At 37.5% G+C, this 24,372-nt stretch overlaps 1 pseudogene; it reads left to right on the top strand.

The window, feature by feature from the left end:
* The first annotated feature begins 12,661 nt into the window (after nucleotides 1–12,661).
* On the top strand, nucleotides 12,662–12,795 carry LOC112424387 (U2 spliceosomal RNA; annotated as a pseudogene).
* The last annotated feature ends 11,577 nt before the right edge of the window (nucleotides 12,796–24,372 follow it).

Raw genomic sequence — 24,372 nt, 5'->3', positions numbered from 1 at the left:
AATGAAAGATTTGGTCAATTATATAGCAGAAACTATTGAGTAACGTGGGAAGTTTTATGGGCAACACACAGCATGTAAGTATTATTTTTCCACATCAAAGCTAGAAAAGTCTGTAAATGCCTGTTTTTCCAAAGTATAACTATAGGAGATATTTTGTAAGGAGGATTTTGTAGACAACATGCTTTGGCTTTGTTTGGCAAGGAGCATACCAAATAGTATCTCTAAAAATTCTCTCACTGTGAAGCGTGTACAGTATTCGCTATGTATAGAGACAGGGAAAGCACACCACAAAACCAAACACAAACACAATCACACACACATTCTATTAATTAAACCTTTGTATTTGAGTTAGAAAGTCTCTTAACTTTTAAAGATGATTTGTGAATTATTGAAGACAATGATACTAAAAATTCTATGCTTAGGGTATCCAGAAAAACACAAAGAGAAAATATTAATACATGGATAAACATGTATATGGAAAATAAAGAAAAACAGAGCCATGATGACAAAAGAAAATGTAAATTTAGTGCAAGGACAGAAGCGCTATGAAAGTCAGTTTTCATTATATCACAATTATAGTGGTCTCTTTCATAAGTTTTTGTTTTAACATGATAGTACTTAAATCTTTTCTTCATGTTTTAACATTTTTAAAAAAAATGAGTTAGAAAGTTGACCTTAGGTTTTGGTGTGAAATAAATATATTGTATCATCAGAATTAACCATGCCAGGAGAATGTAGCTTACTCTACAATTACCATCTTGGTCCTTAACATTTTACGGTGTAATAAGCAGCTTTCCTCAGGGGCATAGCACAGTCAAGGACTGTTTCTGTTTAGTTGAATTAGCCCTGAATGTTATTTAAGGCAGCACAAAGTATTCCTAAAATTTGTAGCCTCTCTTACGTCAGTCACCTGGAGACTTAAAGATATTAATGCTACATTTTTCAATCCTTGGGTTGTTCTTTAAACTTGTTTTTCATGGGTCCTTTTCAAAAAGAGAGCAATTATCTAATGTTTCATTGTGCAATAGGACTTTTTATTTGTTGCATGTTTTGTTCTTGTGATAATGATATCCTGCAGTGTTTCAAAAACTGGGATTTATAGATTGTGGGAAATTCACAGGTGTTTTCTCCAGGGGACTACATGTCTCGAATGTTAAGAAACACATGCTGTACTGCACGAGCCAAAAATTTGAAAAGTTGGTCAAACTTTCATTTTGATAATCTATTTAACATCCCTATGGTGTCCATTTTAATTAAATCTTACATGGAAATAGTATACTATATAGAACTATATTCAATAAGTAAAAAATATATCTTTTTAAAATAAAATATATATTATTGAATCTATTCTTTGTCTTTTGAAGCCCTGTCTCTTTGATGCAAGTTTTGAAATGACAAGAGAGTTTTGTAACAATGGTATAAAATGACATTATTATAATAGTCCATTAAAATGAGAAATAATAGAACATATTAAATGATATAGAAATATTTGTATCATTCCTTGAAACTGCAAACAGATTATATATGTATATGTATATATGTTAATATAATATTTAATATATGTTCATATTTGTTATACACAAATATTTAATATTTGTTAATATTTAAGATATGTTGTATTTACATATACATATATAAAGAGGGAGAGAAGAGAGAGATACAGAAAGATACCTAATTATTTGATCTGTTATTCATTTTACCAGGTTTACATCTTCTTGTGACTGAGCAAGTGTTTTTCTTGGATGGAAAAACCGTAAATTATTAACAGTAATTAAGATAAATTATAATAATTTTACTTGTGCATTTTTACAAGGCAGACATAAGACATTGGAGAATAACTGTGGGTAGGAGTCCAGGAGTCACATTTTCTGTAACCAGTGAGCACATGACACTGTGAAGAGAACACTTTTCTAATATCCCCCATAAAAGGAATTCACGGTAAGATAAGCGCATGTAAAGTGCCATCTAAAGGGACTTAATTACTGAAACACTGAAAGGCCATGAAAAATGGCACATTCACAATTCACTGTATAGCAAGAGATATTTAAGTTGGACATGGAAAAAAAATTTTTACTTGAATGATTTTTCAAAAAATTATCATCACTTTGAGAAGAGGTATTGAGCCAGTGCCAGAAGCTGAATGTGATCACTCTTGTGGGACTTTGTTATTTTTGGATATAAGGGTGGTTTTATTTCTAAAACATTAAAAACACTTTAGTTTCTTTTGTGGGAGAATGAAAAAATTATCACAAAATTTGCAGTTTCTTCCATAAGAGTTTGAGCCTACTTGCTTTAGCAAATGGAATACTAGCAAAATAAGTGAAGGAGATGTTTGACACATCTTTGATCATTATTGCTGCTTTTGGAAACCAGCTGTCATTTGAAGAAGTTGAGATTAGCTGAGTATCTAGGGAACCATTTTCTGGCAGGTGACTGAGGCTGATTGTTTCAGGATGGCCTTACACACATGTCTGGCTGCTCAAGTGGCAAACATCCATCATGAACAAACATTGGTCATGTTTGTGAGGCCATCCCAAAACAATCAGCCTTCCATTACCTGCCAGGCAACTGAAGCTGCATGCATAAACTCAGAGCATACCAATAGAAGAACCACCCAGCTGAGCCCAAAACAGGCTGACAATCCACAGAATCATCATTTATTGAAGTAGTTATTTATTCCATTAAATTTTGGAGTGGTTTATTACATAATAATAGATATGGCATATCCTCTCTAAACTGACACTAGTTCTCACCATTCCATTCCACTTTTTCATACAACAGAACTTTTCATACATGTATATTATCTACCTGGCTCCTGAAAGCGCTTCAGTTCTGGGCCTCATGGAAAATCTATCCTTTGAAGAAAGAAGCATTGAATAAATATAATGTGTTCATATACCAGAAGTACAAATGTGAATAAAACTTAGTAACCCCCATCAAGGAACCACTGTCTAATGGGAAAGATAGCCATGTACACAATATGCATGTGGCCAGCATAGGATACCTAAGAGTGTAATAAAGGCAATCATCCCAGATTACAAATGTCAGATTTTCATTTGTGATTTCAGCAGGCTGTTCCATCTTTTTTTTAATGGTCCTCTATGGCTTTTTATATTCCAAGAATGCCAAGACAGCATACATGTATTCACAAGATTATTATTAGAGACTTCAGATTTTGCTGGATTAAATAGGAACTCCATCCCCACTGGCATTAGCACTAGCGATATCACCTTGTAGCCGTATGATCTCTAGTGAAGTCTCAGGTTAGCTTCCCTAAGTCAATGCCTGAATGATGGCTACTGTGCCCAGTACAATAACCACAACCATTCCCACAACACTGTCCTCTATTGTGAAGTAGACAAAAACTCCAGAGGAAGTTCAATCAGGCCCCCAAAGAATAAGAGAGCATTCTCTTTGATTTTCTTTTACATGGCTGCCAAGGCCCAAATCTCTGGAAGTTCTAAGGAAATAAAGGTGCACTCAGACCATCTGCTTCTGCTGATAACAGTGCAGAGTTGGTAGCCTGGTGGCATCAGCCACTGCTGGTGTGACAGTCATGCCAGGCAGGCAGGTGCAAGCTGCAGAAGACATAACTTGCCAGATGTCACACTTACCTGTGAAAAACACTGTAATTTTCACAGAACAAGTCATTGATTATTTAAATCTCCTCATGCTTTACTAACAAACCTTTGCCATGGTTTCCACTGTATTGTTCTCTTATGAGTTTTTCCAGCCATGTTGGTTTCTTGTGCATAAGTGGAGGTCTTTCTTTCCTTCTGGCTTTTAACAATAAAATGGTTGTGTTACAGTTCATTTAAATCTCATTTTCTTATATCTGTCTCTATGTCTGTCTTTATACCATGCGCACACACACACACACACATACACACACACACACACACACACCCTCTTCTATATATGGATAGTACCCAACAAAATTTTACTTTAGTTTTTTAACACATTACTTTTAATGAATATATTCCATTAAAAGATGGGTAAACATGAGTTCTCCATCTTCCTCTCAGAGCTAGGAAAAGATGACTTTTGATTCTTGGCCCTTTATCTAGTGATATAGATCCCTTCTGCCTGTTCACTGCACTCACAGCCCTTCCTATTCATTCCCTTCCTGTTTCAATTGTGGTAGACCATGGCCGGATCTGATTTATTTAGGCCTATCTAAGTCTTGCAATAGAAAACACAACTAGCTGCATATATCGACTAATGGACATTTTGCACAGCTACATATATATCACATAAGCTGTGATATCCAGATGTTATATAAATTGTTGTCAATATACCAGTATGGCACTGGTAGTGTCCCAAGAAATTATACTCAGAACATATAAGCAGATTAAAGTGATATGGATTATTAAAGCTAGCTTGATAAATATGTAGGCAATTATATTAAAGTTTTGGAACATAAAAACCTTGCCATAACCTGTAAAGACCTCACCCTAAACAAAATACCATAACTACCATGGCAGATGTGAAGAAATTGAGGAAATCTCTTCTGATTTTTTTCTGGAATACTAGCATCAATTTTGGTAAAATAAATCAGAAGTACAAAATATGAGTAAAGCCCTTTTGATGCTAAGTTTAAAGAATTCAGTAGTGGAAATGGATGCTCTAGAAGCTTTAGTTGTTTTCTAAGATGATTGTATAGTTAGTAGCAGTCTTTGTTGGGGGTGCAGGGAAGGAAGGAGGCTATTCCAGATTACTGAGAAAAGGTTCATATTCAAACACAATTTTAATAGTTGCATAATATCTCATCTTAATATTGCCCTGTATTTATTTAACCAACCTATTTTTTGACATTTGGAATGCTTCAGTTTTAAATTATTATACACGAAACTATTAAAACTATATGAAACCTCTTACAGCATAAATCTTTGAACCACATCTGATAATTTCCTTGAAATAAATTCCTAGAAATGGAATTACTGGGTCAAAAATAATGAGTTATTTCTAACTCTTTTAACATATTGCTGTTTTTTAAATGATTATATGAGGTTGCCTGTTTTGCAGCCTAATTGCCAACTTTGAATCTTTAATTGTTGATAAGTGTTGTTTGCCTTTTTAAAATAAGAATGGCATTTTCTGTTTCAGAAATGTTTTCTTTTCTTATTTGACTTCTAGTTGACTGAGGGCAGAAACCATGGTATGCGCTGTGTGCAGTACTGTTTTTGTCTCCCTCAGCCCTGAACATAAAATGGGCTCAACGAATACTTTTTGAATAATATATTAATGCCAATTACTTTTACTCATATATAGTAGGTAGTTAACTGATTTAGATATCAGCTAATGAAGATCTGATATTTATCATTAGTTTATATATTAGGCTTTCAAGGAAGTTCAAGAAATTGTGAATGGATTTCTGTAGTGCTTAGGCCAACTGTTTCTCAAAGGAATTATTAAGACAATTTTATTCCCTTCATTTTGGTCGAGTTAGGGTTTCCATTTCCTTTAGTTTCAGTTCATCAAATTATGTTCCTCAGACATGTTTACAATTTTAAAGGCACCTCTTTAGTCAGTAGGGAATCTGAACACCTGATCCTTAGTGACACTAAAGACAAGTAATTGGTCATGTTGAGATGTGGTTTTGTGGCCTAGCAGATTCTCATACCAGCTGTTACGCCTTGATAATTATTCCAAAAATGAATTTCAGTTTAGGTTAAAGAACATGGCACTCATTCAGGTTTAATTAAGTCTGTTTTAGAAAAATATGCTGTGCCATTCAAACAGCCTGGTCTTATATTAAGAGTTATCTTAATCATTTACTGTACCTGTGGCCATAATGTCCTCATAACTACAAATATTTAAAAATAGTTGATGAAATAATTTCAGGTAATTTCTTACCTATTATTACTTTGATCAGGGTGATTTCATTTTTTAGTTTAAATTATATTATATTTACAAGCGCCATATGTTATAAACTTTTAATTTAGTTCTGAGGTGAAATGTGGGTGCATATGTGCATGTGGGTATACATACACATATGATAGTGGCAGGAGGCAGACAAATTCCTAGGTAGATTGGGGCGGGTCCCTGGTGAAACTGAACCTTCAAGCCAAGAACCTGAAGCCTGCAAACCAAGCTGTCTGTTCCAGGTGGAATCCACCACGCAGAGTGAGATTTTTGCCTTTCAGCCAATTAAATGGTGCTTTTTCCAGGACCGCCCATTGATCAGTCAGGATGCACTTCCTTCATTCTGAGTCCATAAACACCCGGGACTCAACTACACATCAGGACTCCGCACCTGCAGGTAGCAACCACCCACTTGGGGTCTCCTCCCTACTGAGAGCTGTTTTGCAGCTCAATAAAACTCTTCCCCATCTTGCTCACTCTCCAGTTGTCCATGTAACCTCATTCTTCCCAGATATGGGACAAGAAGTCAGGGCCCACTGAGCAGCAGGCACAGAGAGGGCTGTAACATATTTTTGGCTGGCTCACCAAGCTGTGAACTGTGACATGCTCCTGTTTGCCAGATGGCAGGAGTGAAGAGTAGCAACCCTTCTGAGGGCCTAGACTTCAGGATTTCCTGAGCCAGAGCTGTAACACAATAGCCCTCCTGCCCTCCACTGGCATTGAGTGGCTGCCCCATGTGATGGGAAGTGGCAGTGGAGCCAGACCAGCCTGGGAGCTGTAAGCCAGAGCAAGGTGGTAGGACTGAATGAGCTGAAACATGCCACCCCACCCCCACTTGCTGAGCTGCTGGCAACAGGATCGAGAGAATTGTAGCATGCAACCCCCACCCCTTGGATCTCTGCAGTTGCTGACACCTCTGAGTTTTCAGGTAACGTCATGCTCCTCATCCAGACTCCAGAACCTGCAGTGGAAGCTGTGTATGGTATGCCTGGTTCAGCCACAGCCTCGCATGGAGCCGGCGCCTGTGATGGCACCTGGAGCTGTCCATCCCACCACAGCAGCCAGTTCACTTGGCTGAGCACAGTGGCTGGACCACACTCTCACTTGCTCACACACCCTTCATCACTCCATGCCTGGCTTGTCCTTGGCAGGCATAGGATCCAAGTCAGTAGCATGAACCAAGCACAGCCTGCTGAGCCAAATGGGTAGAATGAGCCCAGTGGGTGTGAATGAAACTCAAGCAGAGGTGCCACCAGTCACAAAGGTTTCTGGCTGGCAAAGTGACACCTGAAGGATCCTGTGACATTTCTGGAGCCTCATCTGGGATCTGCAGAAGGCTGAATAAAAGTGGACTTACTGCTTTCTGTCCTTTTTTTCAGAGTCCCAAAACTCCACAATAACCAGAATGAAAGAAAAACACCGGCCTCTGTTGGTCAGGTAACACTGACTGGCGTGGCTGCTGGACTTAAGACACGGAGGACAGGCTTGCTGGAGAGGACACTGTCAATCTCCCATCACTCTCAGGTGTTGGGAATGTTGGCTTTGTTCCAATCCAGTTTCCCTTCATGGATGTCTAGCCACAGCGTCAGATTGGAGAAAGATCCTGGGGCAACTGATGGCATCTAGCTGAGGCCACACCTTGGTGTTGCCTGAAGGCCCCAAGACCAGCTCCAGCCTCCAACAGCCCAGTAGGATGTGAGCGCTAGGACTTCCATTCTTTCCTGTCACATTATCTTTCTTTTGTGGCTGTCATGGCTCGTATCTTTTTATAAATATAGAATGTTAAGGGTGTTGTTGCAAACCAGAGAGAGAGTATAGTCATCAAGAGTGTAATCCAGAACAGTGTGGTTTCTATCTATTCTTAGAAGCAAGAAGGATGTAATGATTGAAAGCTTTCTTTCCTCTGTGGAAGAAATTTATTAGCACAGGGCAAGAGGCTACTTCCCCCAGGCACCCTTCTGTCCCCTGAATTTAAGTTTTTTTGTTTTGTTTTGTTTTTTGTTTTTTTTCCACCATGGCAGGAGCCAGCATAATCCTGCAAATACAGGGATTTTTTTCCATGCAAAGATTGATTTTTTTTTCCCTTTTGATAGGCATCTTATTAGGCCAGGTACCCAATCCCTGAGACTCCCTTTTTCTCCCTTTCTTGAGGAGAACCTGGTTCCACAGCTTCACGTTAACATTCTACTTATGATAGGGAAGCAATGGAGAAGCTGTCCTGCTGGTTGCTGACTGCAATTTTGTGAGGGCAACCTGGGACTAATTTACTGGGTCCATACACCCTCCTGAGGCACCTTTCTGTCCTAAATTTGATTCCAAGCTTTGGTTTGAAGCCCTAAAAAAAGAAAACTAGATCTGAGGCACCCAAAGGTAGTTACAGTGGAAGACCAAGGCACAATGCAGGTGAGCATGACTATCCCTGCCAATTAGATCTTCCCACTTCATGAGTGGAGAACTTGCTCACATCCATGGCATAGACGAGGACTAGAGAACCCACAGGTTACCAACAGTGTGAGGATAGGGCAGCAGAGGTAAGTGAGAATATCCCTTCCCACTAGGCCTCCCTGCTACATGAGTGGAGCCTCTCGGGGATGCCAGGACTTGGGAAGAAAAGGAGAGAAGAAAAAGGGGGACTTTTTTTTTCTCTGTCTCACAAACTCTGGGTTTTCACTGGAAGAGAGAGGAACTAAGGGATGCCTTTCCCCTTCTCTTCCAGATTGGTAACCAATCATTTTCAGCCTTTACTCCTCTTGAGTGCATCCTGAATTACTGGAACTTCTCTGACCCTCAGACTCTGGAGAAAAAGTGCATCATATTCCTTTGCTCAAAGGCATGGCCGGATTATGTTCTGCAGGAAGGAGAAGCTTGGTCTCGGGAAGGAAGCATTAATTTTAATACCATCCTGCAGCTGGACCTTTTCTGTAAACATGAGAGCAAATGGTCCGAGGTTCCATACTTGCAGGCTTTCTTTGCCTTGCAGGATAATCCAGACCTTTGCCAATGTTATAGAATTGATTCAGTCCTAGCAACCATCTCAGGAGAGGCTGCAAAGAGCAATCCCAAGGGACTAGGGAAGCAAACCCTGGAGGTACCTTCAGTGGGGGAGTCAACCCCTCCCGTCCTGCCCCTTCTGGTCCACCCCATCTTCCATATCCAGATCCTGTCTCAAGCTTGTCCCATCCTAGATATCTTCACTTTAGGCAGGTTCCAGTCTCACTCCTGCCCCTACAACAGAGGTCTGGTGAATATAGCTCCAGTAGGGTTCAGGTTCCGTTTTCTCTGTAGGACTTAAGGCAAATCAAGGGGGATCTTTTGCAAGTTTGCAGACGACTCTGACAGATATACAGAGGCTTTCCAGAATTTAACCCAAGTATTTGAACTGTCCTGGAAGGATGTTATGTTACTTTTGAATCAAACCCTGACTACTGCTGAAAAGCAGGCCGCCCTGCAAGTGGCAGAGAATTTTGGGGATGAGCTTTGTATCTCAGATAGTGCCAGGGAAGAGAATGAGCCTTATCCAACTGAAAGAAAAGAAGTATCATTGGAGGACTCTAAATGGGACCCCAATGATGAAATGAGAGAATGAAAAATGAAGCACTTTCAGGTGTGTATATTGGAGGGCTTTTGAAGCACTAGAACTTAGCCTCCCAATTATTCCAAACTGTCTTTGATAGACCATGGATTAGATTAAAATTCCACTGCCTTCCTGGAAAGGCTAACAGAAGCACTAGTACAGCATACCTGTCTATCTCCTGATTCATTCAAGGGACAACTAATCCTAAAGGATATATTTATTACTCAAGCAACCCCTGATATCAGTAGGAAGCTGCAGAAACAGGGCATGGTGCCAGATAGTACTTTAGAGAACGTGCTGAAAGTGGCCACCTCGGTCTTTTACAGTAGGGGATTGGGAAGAATCCTGAGAGAGGAGACACAATAAAAAGGCAGAGGGTGTAATGGTAACCTTGCAGACTCACAAACCCCAGAATCCCTGTGATGCACTTCTTAACTGCTACAAATATGGCAAGCCATGGCACGTTAGGAAGGACTACCCAAGCAACATGAGGAAGCCACCTCGACCGTGTCCACTAGATGTGGACCACTAGAAGGTGGACTCTCCCTGGAGATGCAGATCACTAGGTCCACAGCCAGTTTTCCAAATGGTCCAGCAGGACTGATGGGTCATGGGGCCCCTCTCCACAGCTCCTGTGGTTCAGACTGCCATTACCCTCCAGGAGCCCTGGGTGATTTGGGAAGTTGAATGGAGGAAGGTGGACCTCCTTGTGGACACTAGAGTGGGCCTTTCAGTTCTCCTCTGAAATCCACCCCCACTCCTCTCTTAGCAGGACCATGAGGGGTGTCTCCATAAAGTCTTTAAACTGATATTTTTCCAAACACTTAGTTGTAACTGGGGAGATGTCTTGTTTACTCCCGCCTTTTAAATCATGCCTGAAAGCCCAGCTCCTCAGCTAGATAGGGGTATTGTGACTGGTATGGGAACCACTTTCCTGATGGTTCCAGGACAGACTGTTTGCCTCTTTCTAGTGGAGACTGATATTAACCCAGAGGTTTGGGCAACTAAAGGGAAAATTGGCTGAGCCACAACCACCACACTGGTCCAGATCCACCTTAAGGATCCTACCTCCTTCTCTAACCAGAGACAATATCCACTACAAACAGAAGTTAGGAAAGGGCTAGAAGCTATCATTGATAACTTGAGGATGCAGGGCCTCCTCAAGCCCCACAACAACCCTTGGAATATTCCTATATTGGGGTATTACAGAAACAACAGGGAATGAAGACTGGTCCAGGTCCTCTGCCTCATTAATGAGGCTGTGGTTCCAATTCATCCAGTGGATCCCATTCACTATACCTTAAATACCTGGGGGAACAAAATGGTTCACAGTCCTGGACCTAAAGGATACCTTTTTCTACATACCATTATACCCTGACTCCCAGTATTTGTTTGCATTTGAAGAGGTCTCCAATAAGACCACCCAGCTCACCTGGAAGGTGTTACCCCAGGGATTCTGAGACAGCCCCCACCTGTTTGGGCAGGTGTTGTCAAAAGATCTCTCTGAGCGCCTTTATCATCAGGTTAAAGTTTTATAATATGTAGATGACAGTTTCCCTTGTGCCCCAACTGAGGAAATCTCTCAGGAGCGCAGTAGGGTTCTTCTTAATTTTCTGGCTAACAGAGAATATAAGGTCTCAAAATCTAAGGCTCAGAATGAGCACATGCTGTTGGAAAAAAACGGCACTGATAAGATTTGCTTAATGCAAGGTTGCCACAAACCTCCAACTGGCATTTTTTTAAAGCAGTATCTATGATGCACAATAAAGAGAAGCACAATAAAACAAGGTATGTCTGCATCATAGGCTTTAACTTTTGTTTTGTTTAATTAATATTTTCAAAGAATAAGTTATTTAGACTTTGGTCTTCCCATTTCCTTAAGAGAGGAATTAGCCTCCAAATCACATAAATTCTTATGTAAATGGATTGCTAGAAATTATGGATTCGGGCAGCCATCTGGTTTCAAATATGTATGAGCTCAGAAGGGAGTAGTGTTTTATTCTTCATTTTGTGATACTACTTAATTTTCATTGCACATTTTCTCACAAAAGGTGGCCTCTTCTAAATATAACATTAAAAAGTAAAGAAAGAAAGGCTAACCTTTCATTGCAACTTCTCTAGAGTTGAAGTGCTTTCCTCTGATCTATGTAGAAAAGGCAAGACCCTTCAAAGCATCTATACTTGTTAAGGATCAAAGAGAATACTTCTAAATGAAAAGGTAGAGAGATAAAATGAAAGTTATCAGTAGAACTCTGTCCTAGTCTTTTAGTATCCGAGGATCACTATTCTTTTTATGATAATTTCTAACGATTGGGGATCTTCAAAAACAAAAGTACCTATCTTTTGAAGTCAGGTCTTGAGATGACAGGCCAAAGTGCTGTGTAAGGAACTACTGCTTTGGGGAAATTTGAATCCAACTGACTGGGAATTATAATCTTTAGGACAGAATGTAGAATTGCACTCACACAAAGACCAGAAAAGAGAAAAACTTTAGCCCAAAACAGACAAAGGATAAAGGCGAGAAAGCATTCTCACCATAAAGGTTAGATGGAAAAAAAATTTGACAAAACCAAGTGAAGGGCCGTGTGTGGTAGCTCACACCTGTAATCCCAGGACTTTGGGAGGCTGGGGAGGATCACGAGGTCAGGAATTCAAGACCAGCCTGGCCAATATGGTGAAACCCTGTCTCTACTAAAAATACAAAACAGTTAGCTGAGTGTGGTGGCACATGCCTGTAGTCCCAGCTACTCAGAAGGCTGAGGCAGAAGAATCATTTGAACCCGGGAGGTGGAGGTTGCAGTGAGCTGAAATAGCTCCACTGCACTCCAGCCTGGGCCACAGAGCTAGACTCTATCTCAAAAACAAAAACAAAAAACATTAAAATATGGAGCAGTGATTTCTGTAATGCAAGGGTTGCCCCCAGAAAATTTGTTTCAGGAGATCTTTCCCACCATCCATCTATACTAAATGATTGGCATCATAAAATTTTGTCCTTCACTAAACCTCAAACATGAATTCCTAAAGAATTGGATTATGTGCCCAATCACAGTGGTTATCCTGGATACTCAAACAGAAAAAGAAGCAGATTAGAGACTTGTCAACTCAACATTTCAGCAAAGAGTAAAGAAGAAGATGAAGAAAAGAAAAGAAAATATTGGTTTTTCCAACTACATCCAGGAGAAAGCTGTGCTTTCAATTCTGTGCATAGAAAAATTCCATCCTATCACTTCTCGGCCTTTTGGCTAAGATCAAGTGTAGAAAGATTGCATCCAAGAGATATTCAGAGTTGGTACAGGGACTGCCCTGGACAGCAGGACAGCTAATACCCCCATATCATAAGCTCCTCTTATTCCACACAGCCCCATACTCCACAGCCACAGATTTTTGTGGGTTGAAAAGCCCAAGGCAAGACTTCTAAAATTAAGATTGGTTTTCCCCCACAAGGCAAGAAGAATTCTTATTTGGCCTGAGGAAATACACTTTCTGACACCTCTACAAGCAATATAAACACAGATGAGAGTCACCAGATATTTGTGTTAAATTCAGACCTCAAAATATAGGCAACAAAATTAACAAAACTAAATCATTAGAAAACAGTTAATTAGGGATAAACTAATTTAATATAATAATTACAGTTGTAAAGATAAGAAAGAATAATGTATTTTGAAAAATATACAATTTTAAAACCTCAATATTCTTAATATATATGAAAACATATGTTATTATGTATATATACCTATGTTGAAAACAGAATAGACACAACTGAAGATAGTAAGCTAGAAGACTGAGAAAGAAAAATTTCCCAGAAACCACAGAAATAAATGAATTTAAAAAGTGTATGTAGGATTATGTGTGTGTGCATGTGTGTGTGTATATATATTTATATAGAGATATATAATATGTATAAATTATATATAATGTATATGTGTGTATATAAAAATATGAATATATACTATATATTTTATTTAATATTTAATTTAAATATATAAAATATATAAATATAAATATATACACACACACGCACACACACATACATACACTCTCTTTATATGTATGACAACATGTATATATGCATACACAGCCTGGAACCCCTGCAAGGTGGCTACTGTTATTCTGGATGTTATTTTCCTTTCTCAGTCTTCTAGTTTACTACATTCAACTGTGTCTACTCTGTTTTCAACACAGTTACACATATATAATATATGTTTTCACATATATTAAGGCTATTGAGTGTGTTTTTTAATGTGATTATTTTCCAAAATATATCATTCTTTCTTATCTTTATAACTATAATTATCCAGAATAATAATAGCCTTCTTGCAGGGGTTCCAGTCTCCAACCAAAACAGAGACAAGTAAGTGGAATAAATAATCAAACAATCAAATGAATGAGTCTAAAGTTTGAAATGAACAGCTGAGACCTGAACAAAGTGAATAAAAACAGATTCAAACTCAGGTATATGTTAGTGACATTTAAGAACTGAATAGGTAAGATAGAATTGTTAATATTTTCAAAGAACAAAGTATGTCACATGCCAAAAAAAAAAACAAATCAAAGAGACATCAAACTTCAGCTTGAGCAGAAAAATATTTAAAGGCAATCAAGCAAAGCCTCCAAAGTGCTGAGGGAAAAGTGATGTTAAATTGAGAATTTTGTAGCTAATCAAATGAGCATTCAGTTATGAGGACAAAATAAAATTTATTTTGGATATGCAAGAGCTCAATCTATTAGGGATAAATTCTTTCTGAAAAAAATATAGCTTGCTCTAGCAAAGTTAATATAATACAAACTAAATATGAGAAAAAAAGGGGAGGCCGGGCGTGGTGGTTCACGCTTGTAATCCCAGCACTTTGGGAGGCCAAGGAGGGCAGATCACCTGAGCTCAGGAATTTGAGAGCAGCCTGGCCGAAATGGTGAAAGCCCATCTCTACTAAAAATACAAAAATTAGTGGGGCATGGTGGTGGGCACTTGTAATCCCAGCTACTTGGGAAGCTGAAGCAGAGAATCACTTGAACCCAGGAGGCGGAGGTTGCAGTGAGCCAAGATTGCACCACTGCACTTCGGCCTGGGCGACAAGAGTGAAACTCTGTCTCAAAAAAAAAAAAAAAAAAGAAAGAAAGAAAGAAAGAAAGAAAGAAAGAAAGAAAGAAAGAAAGAAAGAAAGAAAGAAAGAAAACAAGTTGAGATAGAGTCTGTGATAATATCAATTAAAATTATGCATAATTCTAAATTTATACGTAAGGTAATAGCAGCTAGAATATTTTATTTCAGAAAGTAGAGGATAGGGAAAGAGAAATAATGCTAATTAAAAGCTGGATCAATTCAACAAAGCTTAGGAAAATAAAACCAATCAAAATGCAATAGAGGCAGTCAATATGGTAGAATTCAGTAATCATAAGGACTGTGGGTTAACACCTATTGAAATACAGAGACTTTAGGACTATCTTACAATCTGAACATACATGAAATGATTGCAAGAGATACAAATAATATAGAAAAGGCTGCAAATAAAGGGAGACAGATATACTTGACCGATGATATTTTGAAAAAACCAAATGCAATAATATCACTACCAAAAATGTAGAAATTATAAATTAATATGTTTAGTAGACAGAGTATTATTAAAAATTAATAAAAATGAATCATTTAAGAAAATATAATGAACAGAATTATAAGGTATTAAACAGCATCATTTTGAAGCAAATAGAGAAAGAATTCCACAAGTTATTCAAAGAGAAGCTGGCAAATACGCCAACTATTTGTGGAGATTTCAACATCCTTTGGTTAAGAATAAGCAGATCAAATTTTTGGAAAAAAAAGTTATTATTTGGGGAACATGAATATCTGTTTAAACATCGTGTGTGTATATTTTATATGTGTATGAATATGTGTATGTACATATATACATATTCATGTATATACAATAATGTAAATATGCAAAAGCAAAAAGTCTAAACTGTTGTTGTTTAAATAGCCATCAGTGTTTTAAATATTAATTCCATTTAAGGAGCCAAAGAACAATCTCAGATTTTCCAAAGTAAGAATCTTTTAAAAGCTATTTGTCCCCCAGGCAAAAATGAATTTGGTAATTAACAAGAAAATAGCCAAAATTAAGTATTACTTCACATCCTGCTATACAGTAGAAAGTTGTAATAATTAGCAAATTAGTAGTTTTTAGTTGCAGCGACCCTTCATACACCTGTTCTTAGACTAATTGGGAACGAGACCATGTGACCTCTAAGTGCCTTTAACCTTAAATTAATTGTAAGTCTCTAAAACCTAGGATTAAAGTTTCAATATATTAGGAAACATTCTTTTTTTTTTTTCTTTCTCTTCACCACAAAGGCTTTGGTAAAAACAAGTGGGAGATAATTTATCTTTCTAGGCTAAACTTTAATTTGATTATTTTAATACCAATGACACTAAATTTCACAAGATTAATAAAACACATTTGAGGCTGATTAGTCACTTCTAATCATACTCACTCCTTAACTTGCTTAAAAATTATGATCTTAGAGGTACATTTCTATCTCTAATAGAAATATTAAACTGCAAGCAAGAATAATTTCTGAGCCATGGGATTCTTCTCTGAGGGCTTCTGCAAATGTTAATATTCTCTTTTGTTCAATTAACACACACACACACATTCCTAGCAAAATATTTTGGTTAAAAGTCATGTTTCTTACTCAAAAGGATATAAAAATGTCAAATGCTAATTGAAAAATAAAGTGGCTTAAATGAGATATGCAGACTGCCAATTTATGTTTTCTTTAGAAACATATAAAGAAAGAAAAAAGCAGTAGAATTTTACAAAGGAAAAACAAAAGAAGAAAAAAGACAAAACAAAAAGACAATCCTGACAAAGAAAAACAAACAAAAGAAATATTTATATAAACTGAAAAAAGCATTAAAAAATCAGACATCTTGATTTCTGGCTCTTTGGGGATCTAGTTAATAAACAAAAGCATCAATTGGGTCTCTACCAAATTCAAGAAAATACACCAGATAACAAAGTATTTGAAGGAAAATAAGACATCTAACAAAGTAGGGAAAATTGTATGCAGGCAGAATGATATGACAAATTGAAAATCAATATAAAATCAAAACATGTGGCTAGGCGCGGTGGCTCATGCCTGTAATCCCAGCACTTTGGGAGGACAAGGCGGGCGGATCACTTGAGGTCAGGAGATCGAGACCAGCCTGGCCAAAACGGTGAGACCCCCATCTGTACTAAAAATACAAAAAATTAGCCAGGCGTGGTGGTGTACATCTGTAATTCCAGTTATTCGGGAAGCTGAGGTGGGGGAGTTGCTTGAACCTGGGAGGTGGAGGTTGCAATAAGCCGAAATAGTGCCACTGCACTCTAGCCTGGGTGACAGAGTGAGACTCTGTCTAAAAACAAACAAACAAACACACACACACAAAAAAATCAAAACGTGAAACATTTTATTAAAGTGTTGGGAAGCAATCTATGTAATCATTTTATTTTTCACATAAGTGCCATGGAGTAAATTGTCACTGATTTAGAATGTTTACAATAGCCCATGGTTTACAATGCTTGTCTACAGAAATACTTAGATGAAGACCAAAGTACAAATTTCCATTGCCTTTTGCTATGCATTTGCACTTCATGGTTTTGCACACTTTCTAAGTCTCCTAAAAATCCATGGTCTAAAAGAAATAACAGCCTTCTCACATCTGACTAAACCTTGTCCATATCACTCTTAAGAATACAAATTTCAACCATTATGGAAAACAGTATGGCGATTCCTCAAGGATCTAGAACTAGATGTACCATATGACCCAGCCATCCCATTACTGGGTATATACCCAAAGGATTATAAATTATGCTGCCATAAAGACACATGCACACGTATGTTTATTGCAGCACTATTCACAATAGCAAAGACTTGGAATCAACCCAAATGTCCATCAGTGACAGATTGGATTAAGAAAATGTGGCACATATACACCATGGAATACTATGCAGCCATCAAAAAGGATGAGTTTGTGTCCTTTGTAGGGACATGGATGCAGCTGGAAACCATCATTCTTAGCAAACTATCACAAGAACACAAAACCAAACACTGCATATTCTCACTCATAGGTGGGAACTGAACAATGAGATCACTTGGACTCAGGAAGGGGAACAGCACACACCGGGGCCTATCATGGGGAGGGGGGCGGGGGGAGGGATTGCATTGGGAGTTATACCTGATGTAAATGACGAGTTGATGGGTGCAGCACAGCAACATGGCACAAGTATACATATGTAACAAACCTGCACGTTATGCACATGTACCCTACAACTTAAAGTATAATAATAATAAATAAATTTAAAAAAAAAAAAAAGAAAAAAGGTTGATGAAATATAAACTTAAAAAAAAAAAAAAAGAATACAAATTTCAGGAAATAATGTGAAGTGGTGTCAGCAGGATGAGGGAATAGGAGGTCATAGACTGCACTACAATAACCAAACTGAGGCTCAGCTCCTCTTCACTTAGAAGCCAAAACTCCAGAAACAAGGGTTGGTGTGAGGAAAAGCAGGTTTATTCTGGAGCTAACAACTTAAGGAGATGGTGAACTTGCACTGCAAAGATCATCTCTCTTTTTTCTGACTGCCCAAAGGAATTTTAAAAGGTAGGGGCTTGGGAAACTGTGCAGAAGTTAGCTAAGTGCAGGTTAGCATGTCCTGTTCCAATGATTATCTTGAGTAATGGGCCATTTGGTTTCCTGGCAGGCATCAGCTAGATTGCAGCAGGATTGAACATTAAATGCTCAGCCTTTTTCCAGGGATGGGCATTTCACAGCCTTGATTTTATGTCAAGGTTAATTCTTGGAGTTCTTAAGCAAGTGCACAGTAAAGCATTGTGAAAGAATGACTAGTTACTTTTAAGAAGGGAGTCACTGCCTCAGTTACAAATTCTCCACTGTCAATTTCTTATTCCATTTCTATGGAAAAGGGGCATCTACTCTAATCTAGTTACTTCCTGCTGAATGGAGGTATTGATTGGGGACTTTGGAATGAGACTACTTGACCCAGTAGCGTGCAATGTTCAGGTCTCTGTTTTGTTTGTTTGTTTTTTGTTTTATTTTTGGGTCCTTAGGAGGACCCAATTCGAAGTTGGAAAGAATATAGGGCCATTTCTGAGGTGAGTGTTCCCATTAGAAGTAAATTTATAAACAGGAGTTAGTATAGTGCCTGGAATCTTAACAAATGTGGCTTTTTTTTTTTTTTTTTTTTTAACGTATCAGTTGGTTTTCTCACCATGGCAGAAACCTGAAATGGCCTACTATAAAATATGTTAAAAGGACTCAATTTGTGCCTGTTTCAGGAAGCCATTTACATTTATAACAGGGCAACTGACAACACCTTCTCTCAAGTTGAATGGGTTTTTGGACATATTTTGACAATGCTTTTTTTTGTCTTAGATTGTGGTCTCCAAGATGACAATCAAAAGGTTGTAGGAAGGGGAAAGTCACAATTTCGCCTGACATTTCTGTAAACAAATGGTTACATTTCTGTAACCATTTGATAGGAAATACCAAAATACTAGCAGTGGTCTAGTATTTTGAAATATTAGTCTTCTTTGAAACAGAGGATAGACAGGAGTTAACTAGAGAATATATGGTCCCCATATCAATATGAAAGTCAGTAAATTTGCTTCCCACTGTTAATTGTACCTGGGCTGCTGTATGGATATAATGACACGTTGGTTAAACATACATATTCAACAGGTTATAGGATAAGTTATGAATATTTGTGAAGGTGATTCTGACACATGCATACTGAACAAACATACACGTAACATATGAATTACGTTCACCTTGGAGTGGAGACCTAAAATTTAAAGTATTACAACTAGGTCCTATACATCAAAAGGATTTTTTCAGTATACAAAGGCACACAAATACACAATCTCTGTAAACCAGTCAGAACCAGTCCATGGTCAGTGGTATTCTTATCTTGGGAAAGTTACTGAAATCAGTCTCTTGTCCATTCAAAGTTATAGTTATGTTAGTCGAACATGGGCAGGGAGCATGGGAGGTCTGTTAGCATCTGCTGGAAGTGCAAATCATTTTAATATTATTTATCTTGAGGCCAGTGCTTGTTTAGCTGCTGGAGAAAAACAAAAACCATGTGGCAGTTAGAACGTAGTTTATTCTTCAAGTGTAGAGGTGCATGACTTGGCCCTTGCCTGACACGGATTTAGGTTCTATTTATAATTTGGTATCTTATTGCCACAAAGAATGTTTTGTCAGTTTTATGATCTGTATTTTAACTTTAATGCTGGTCAGCTGTTGTGTCTAAACCATAAAAGGGAGGAAGTATAATGAGACATGACTGACCTTTTATACCATCATGGCTGGGAACTGGGTTTTTAATTTTTTTTTTTTTTTTTTTTTTTTTTTTTGGAGCTGGGGGTTGGGGTGTCCTCTTGGCTCCTTGGTCTGTTCAATCAGTGGAGGACTTATGATTTTTGTTGTTGCTGTTGTTTATATTCCTCCTTTTTTGGGCAAGATAGGCCGGAGACAACATCAATGGCCAAGCTTTTATTTTGTCCCATATCATTGCCAGAGTGGTGCGGCTACCTGTCCTGGGTCCATCATGTCCCTCAATGGGACTCCTGTGGCCAAAGGACTTCGAGCCAGAAGACTTATAGCCAATTAATCATTCCAGACCAGGCAGGAATGTAGGAGGGCAGGCACTCATTAGCTCTTAAAACCTTTTAGGCAACATAAGAGTTAAAAACTAAAAGCAAAAATGCAAGGTGACAAAATTGAATAATTTATAAGTTCTACATAGCGAGCTGCTGTTTAAGCATCGGTATACCCATCTTTGATTTCAAGGGTCTGAACAAATTTTATCCTTCAGAATTCACTCTTATACTCTCATGCATCCACCTCTTCTACAATAGTCCTTGGGCTTAGAGGGAGGGTGCTTGACATTATATAGCTTTAGTAGCAGTGCGTAGGCAAGCCAAAACATATTGACTCAGTAGGATTGCACAATTTTCAAATTTTGGAGATATTAGGCAGAGAGATATTTTTTGTTATTGTAGTACCCAATTTCTGTAAGCTGTAAATAGCTCAAAAGGAAAACAAACAAACAAACAAAAACGTTTTCTTGACTTTGGAAAACAAAATATAGAGAATTAGCAATGTTTTAAACAAAAAAGTCATAAGCTGTTTTCAAGTCTTGATAATGACAGAAAAGGAAGCTCACAGGTAGTTAAACCTTCAAATTATTTAGCGATATAGATTGGCTGTGTCCCCACCCAAATCTCATCTTAAATTGTAGTTCCCATAATCCCCACGTGTCATGAGAGGGAGGTGGTGGGAGGCAACTTAATCATGAGGGTTGTTACCCTCATGCTGTTCTCATAATAGTGAGTTATCACATGATCTGATGATTTTATAAGGGGCTTTTCCCCCTTTGCATTGCAATTCTCCTTCCTTCCACCATGTGAAGAAGAACATCTTTCCTCCCTCTTCTGCCATGATTGTGTTTCCTGAGGACTCTCCAGCCATGCTGGACTGTGAGTCAATTAAACCTATTAAACCTCTTTCCTTTACAAATTACCTAGTTTTGAGTTATCTTTAGTAGCAGCATGAGAATGGACTAATACATTTAGCATCAAGGATCTAGAAGCAAAATTATTAAATGAGTCTTAGTGTCTTTGTATTAGGGCCTGTCCACATGTTTCATGAAAGCAGTTAAATATTTTAATTGTCACCTTCTCCCAGGTCTAAAGTCCAGCCTTTGGTTAACCTAAGTTTGGTGTCAGATACTTGCATCAACATTTAAGATTTAGCAGCAGTTCATGGATATGTATATCCAGGAATCAAAACCTTGTAACTTAACAGCACAGGGATTAGTTAATAGCACCTAGGACCTTTTCAAGGAGCTTCAGGTGGTGATATTGGAGTTTATGACCTGATTTAATAGTTACAAAAAGATTCTATAACCTTGTAGTCATTCATTTTATAGCTTTGTTAAGTCCCCAGCAATAAGTTTAGGTCAGACACTTAGGATTTTGATTTCAAGAATATCTATTAAAGATGTTAAAAGGCTCAAAACATTTCACCAAAACAAAAAATATTTGTTTATTTAACCAAGATTGATAATTAAAAGACTTTAAAATCAATATACAAAGTTATATGAAAATAAATACCTTAACCCTTTTAAATTTTAGTTTTCCTAAAGAATCAGAAACCTTCAAATATAATATAGAAATTATTTTGCTATTAATAAAATGTAAAATCTTTGTTTTTTAAGCCAAGTACCAAAAAGGCAAAGACAACTTTCTGCAGTGTAATTGCTTCTCCTTATGGGAAGCCCATTTAGGTAACCCAAAAGTCAAACCTGTTGAAAAGAGCATACGAATGTAATCAGACACAGGAAGAGTCTGTTCAAGGTTATGAGTATAGCAGGGGAATACATGACTCTTAGTAACAGCATGAGAAGTTCCTGATTACATTGAAAAATTTAGACTTATCAAGAAAAATCAAGAGTACAGATAAAGTTATACTGGAGGTAAACATTGCTTTTTTAGACCTTTAAGATAAAACATCTTAGTATTAGGTCACAATAACAGTTGGAACTAGAGGAAAAAAATTTCAGGAGTGATGAAAAAACTGAAGGAGAGAGTTGTCATCTCAAGCCCTCTCAAGGGGAGGAAAAGCTGAAAGCAACAAGACACAACAAATGTTGAGCCTCTGAGATATGAATCTAAGAAGTTTTTTAAAGAAATTGGTTAAAAATAAAAAATCAAAACCTCTTGTAATTTCCCTAAAAGCAAAGCAATACCTTAAGTAACCCTTGTTTTGATGTAGGCTAACCTTTAGAAAGACTATTATAATAGTTTCCTTTTTAATTATAACCAACTTATTTAATTATTTACAACATTCCTTTTATAAATGCTGTTTCTTGTACCTTATAACCAGTTACGCAGACCATTTATAACATTTTTTTACTTTCTTACTTGTCTTACATTACACTTTTTTAAAAATAACCAGTCATTTTACTTTAAGACAAAAATTTACCACACAAGATCTTTTTTAGATAAAATTATTATTTTTAACAATTTTACTTACCAAAAATATTTTCATATTCATAACTCTTCTCACATCTCTTTTACTTCCTATTTTATTTTTACTTTTTTAACTTTTGAATAACTTCTAAATTATATAAAATTATTTTTCTCAAGAACACAACTTATAGAATTATATAAGAATTATATATTAACTAGAATTCTTATTCTTAGTAACCTTAAATTTTAGTGAAAACCTAGGAAGCAAGAAATCCTGAACTGTCCATCAGATGTGAACATTTTATAGATGAAACCACTCCACAATTTTAGAAATATATTTTCCTACATTATAACCCTTTCTTAGAAATGACACAAATATTCAATAAGCATCCAAAATAATTTTAAGATTTTAAAATTACATAAAAAGTTTACCTGGAAGCATTTATCCTATTTTTATGCACTTAATTTTTTTTATTGTTAACAGTTTATCTAGATGACTTATGAAAAATGAAGATATTAGACAAAACTAGTTGTCACTTAAAGTTATTTCTCTCTTATTCATTTATAAAGTTTGTGAACATCAGGTGTTCACCTGAGTAAGAACCTTAAACACAAGGGCATTTTGCCAATAATTCAGAAGCCTCAGCTGCTTTTATTGAACCTGAAATATTTAGCAAAGGTAGATATAAAGTAATTGGTGTGAGAAAACACTTTAAATAGTCCATTTTCAAGGCATGATAAATGTAAGTACGTGCAGCCAGCCTGTGGATGTAACAAACCACACAGCTCGTGCACCTAGAAGGTCAATAAGCAAACATAATGTAGAGGAGAGGTCAGCCCATGAAAAGGAAGAAAGTTTTGTTATTGGGAAATCAAAACTTAAGTGGGGAAGGGCGGCTGGGGTATAACCTTATAAGGGGGATAATGAAACTTAGGCAACATCCCGGAAGATTGTAACCCCATAGTACTTGACTAGTGAGGAACTGGGGGAGGGACTTACTACATTCTAGGGCATAAACTACCTGCTGTAACTGCCCCAGGTGTCCCTGCCTACCAGATGGCCAATCTTGCAAGACTGCCATTAAAAGTCTCGTTTCTGCTGTTCTTCATGTCTCCAAGGGTTTGATCAGGTGAATGTGTGTTTCTCACAATTGGTATATCCAGACAAAAATGAATGCCAACAATTTGGAAGATATTTCTATTTTTATTACATTAGTGATTTCAAAACCATTTTTTATTTACCAAAAGTTACTAAATGTATATGAACTTGAAAAACATTTTGACTGACTTAATTTATGAATACTCATTTATTTATAATACGGTTTGGTATATGTTAGACCAACACATATATTCACATACATGAGCACATATAAATATGTATACACACATACAAACCAAGATCCAGTAGCTTTTACCTCAGAGCTCTAGCCATCAGAGTGTATCATAAACTCACTGGCCTATAAAAGATTGCTGTATCCAAAATTTTTTCATTAACAAAATTGGGGCCGGGCACGGTGCTCACACCTGTAATCCCAGCACTTTGGGAGGCCGAGGCAGGCGGATCATGAGGTCAGGAGATTGAGACCATCCTGGCTAGCATGGTGAAACCCTGTCTCTACTAAAAATACAAAAAAATTAGCTGGGCGTGGTGGCGGGCACCTGTAGTCCCAGCTACTTGGGAGGCTGAGACAGGAGAATGGCATGAACCCAGGAGACAGAGCAGGCAGTGAGCTGAGATCGCACCACTGCAAGCCAGCCTGGGTGACAGAGCGAGTCTCTGTCTCAAAAAAAAGAAAAAAAATTGGAACCTGTCCACATGGCTAAACTTTGTCTCAATAGGTAATTGCATGAAAGCTGATGACCAAAATTTTTGGTAAAGCACTTTAGACACCAGTTTA

Source organism: Macaca nemestrina, chromosome 11 (genome assembly GCF_043159975.1).
Source record: "Macaca nemestrina isolate mMacNem1 chromosome 11, mMacNem.hap1, whole genome shotgun sequence".
Classification (NCBI taxonomy): domain Eukaryota; kingdom Metazoa; phylum Chordata; class Mammalia; order Primates; family Cercopithecidae; genus Macaca; species Macaca nemestrina.
Note: the sequence above shows the minus strand (reverse complement) of the source record. Positions and strands in the feature narration are given on the sequence as shown.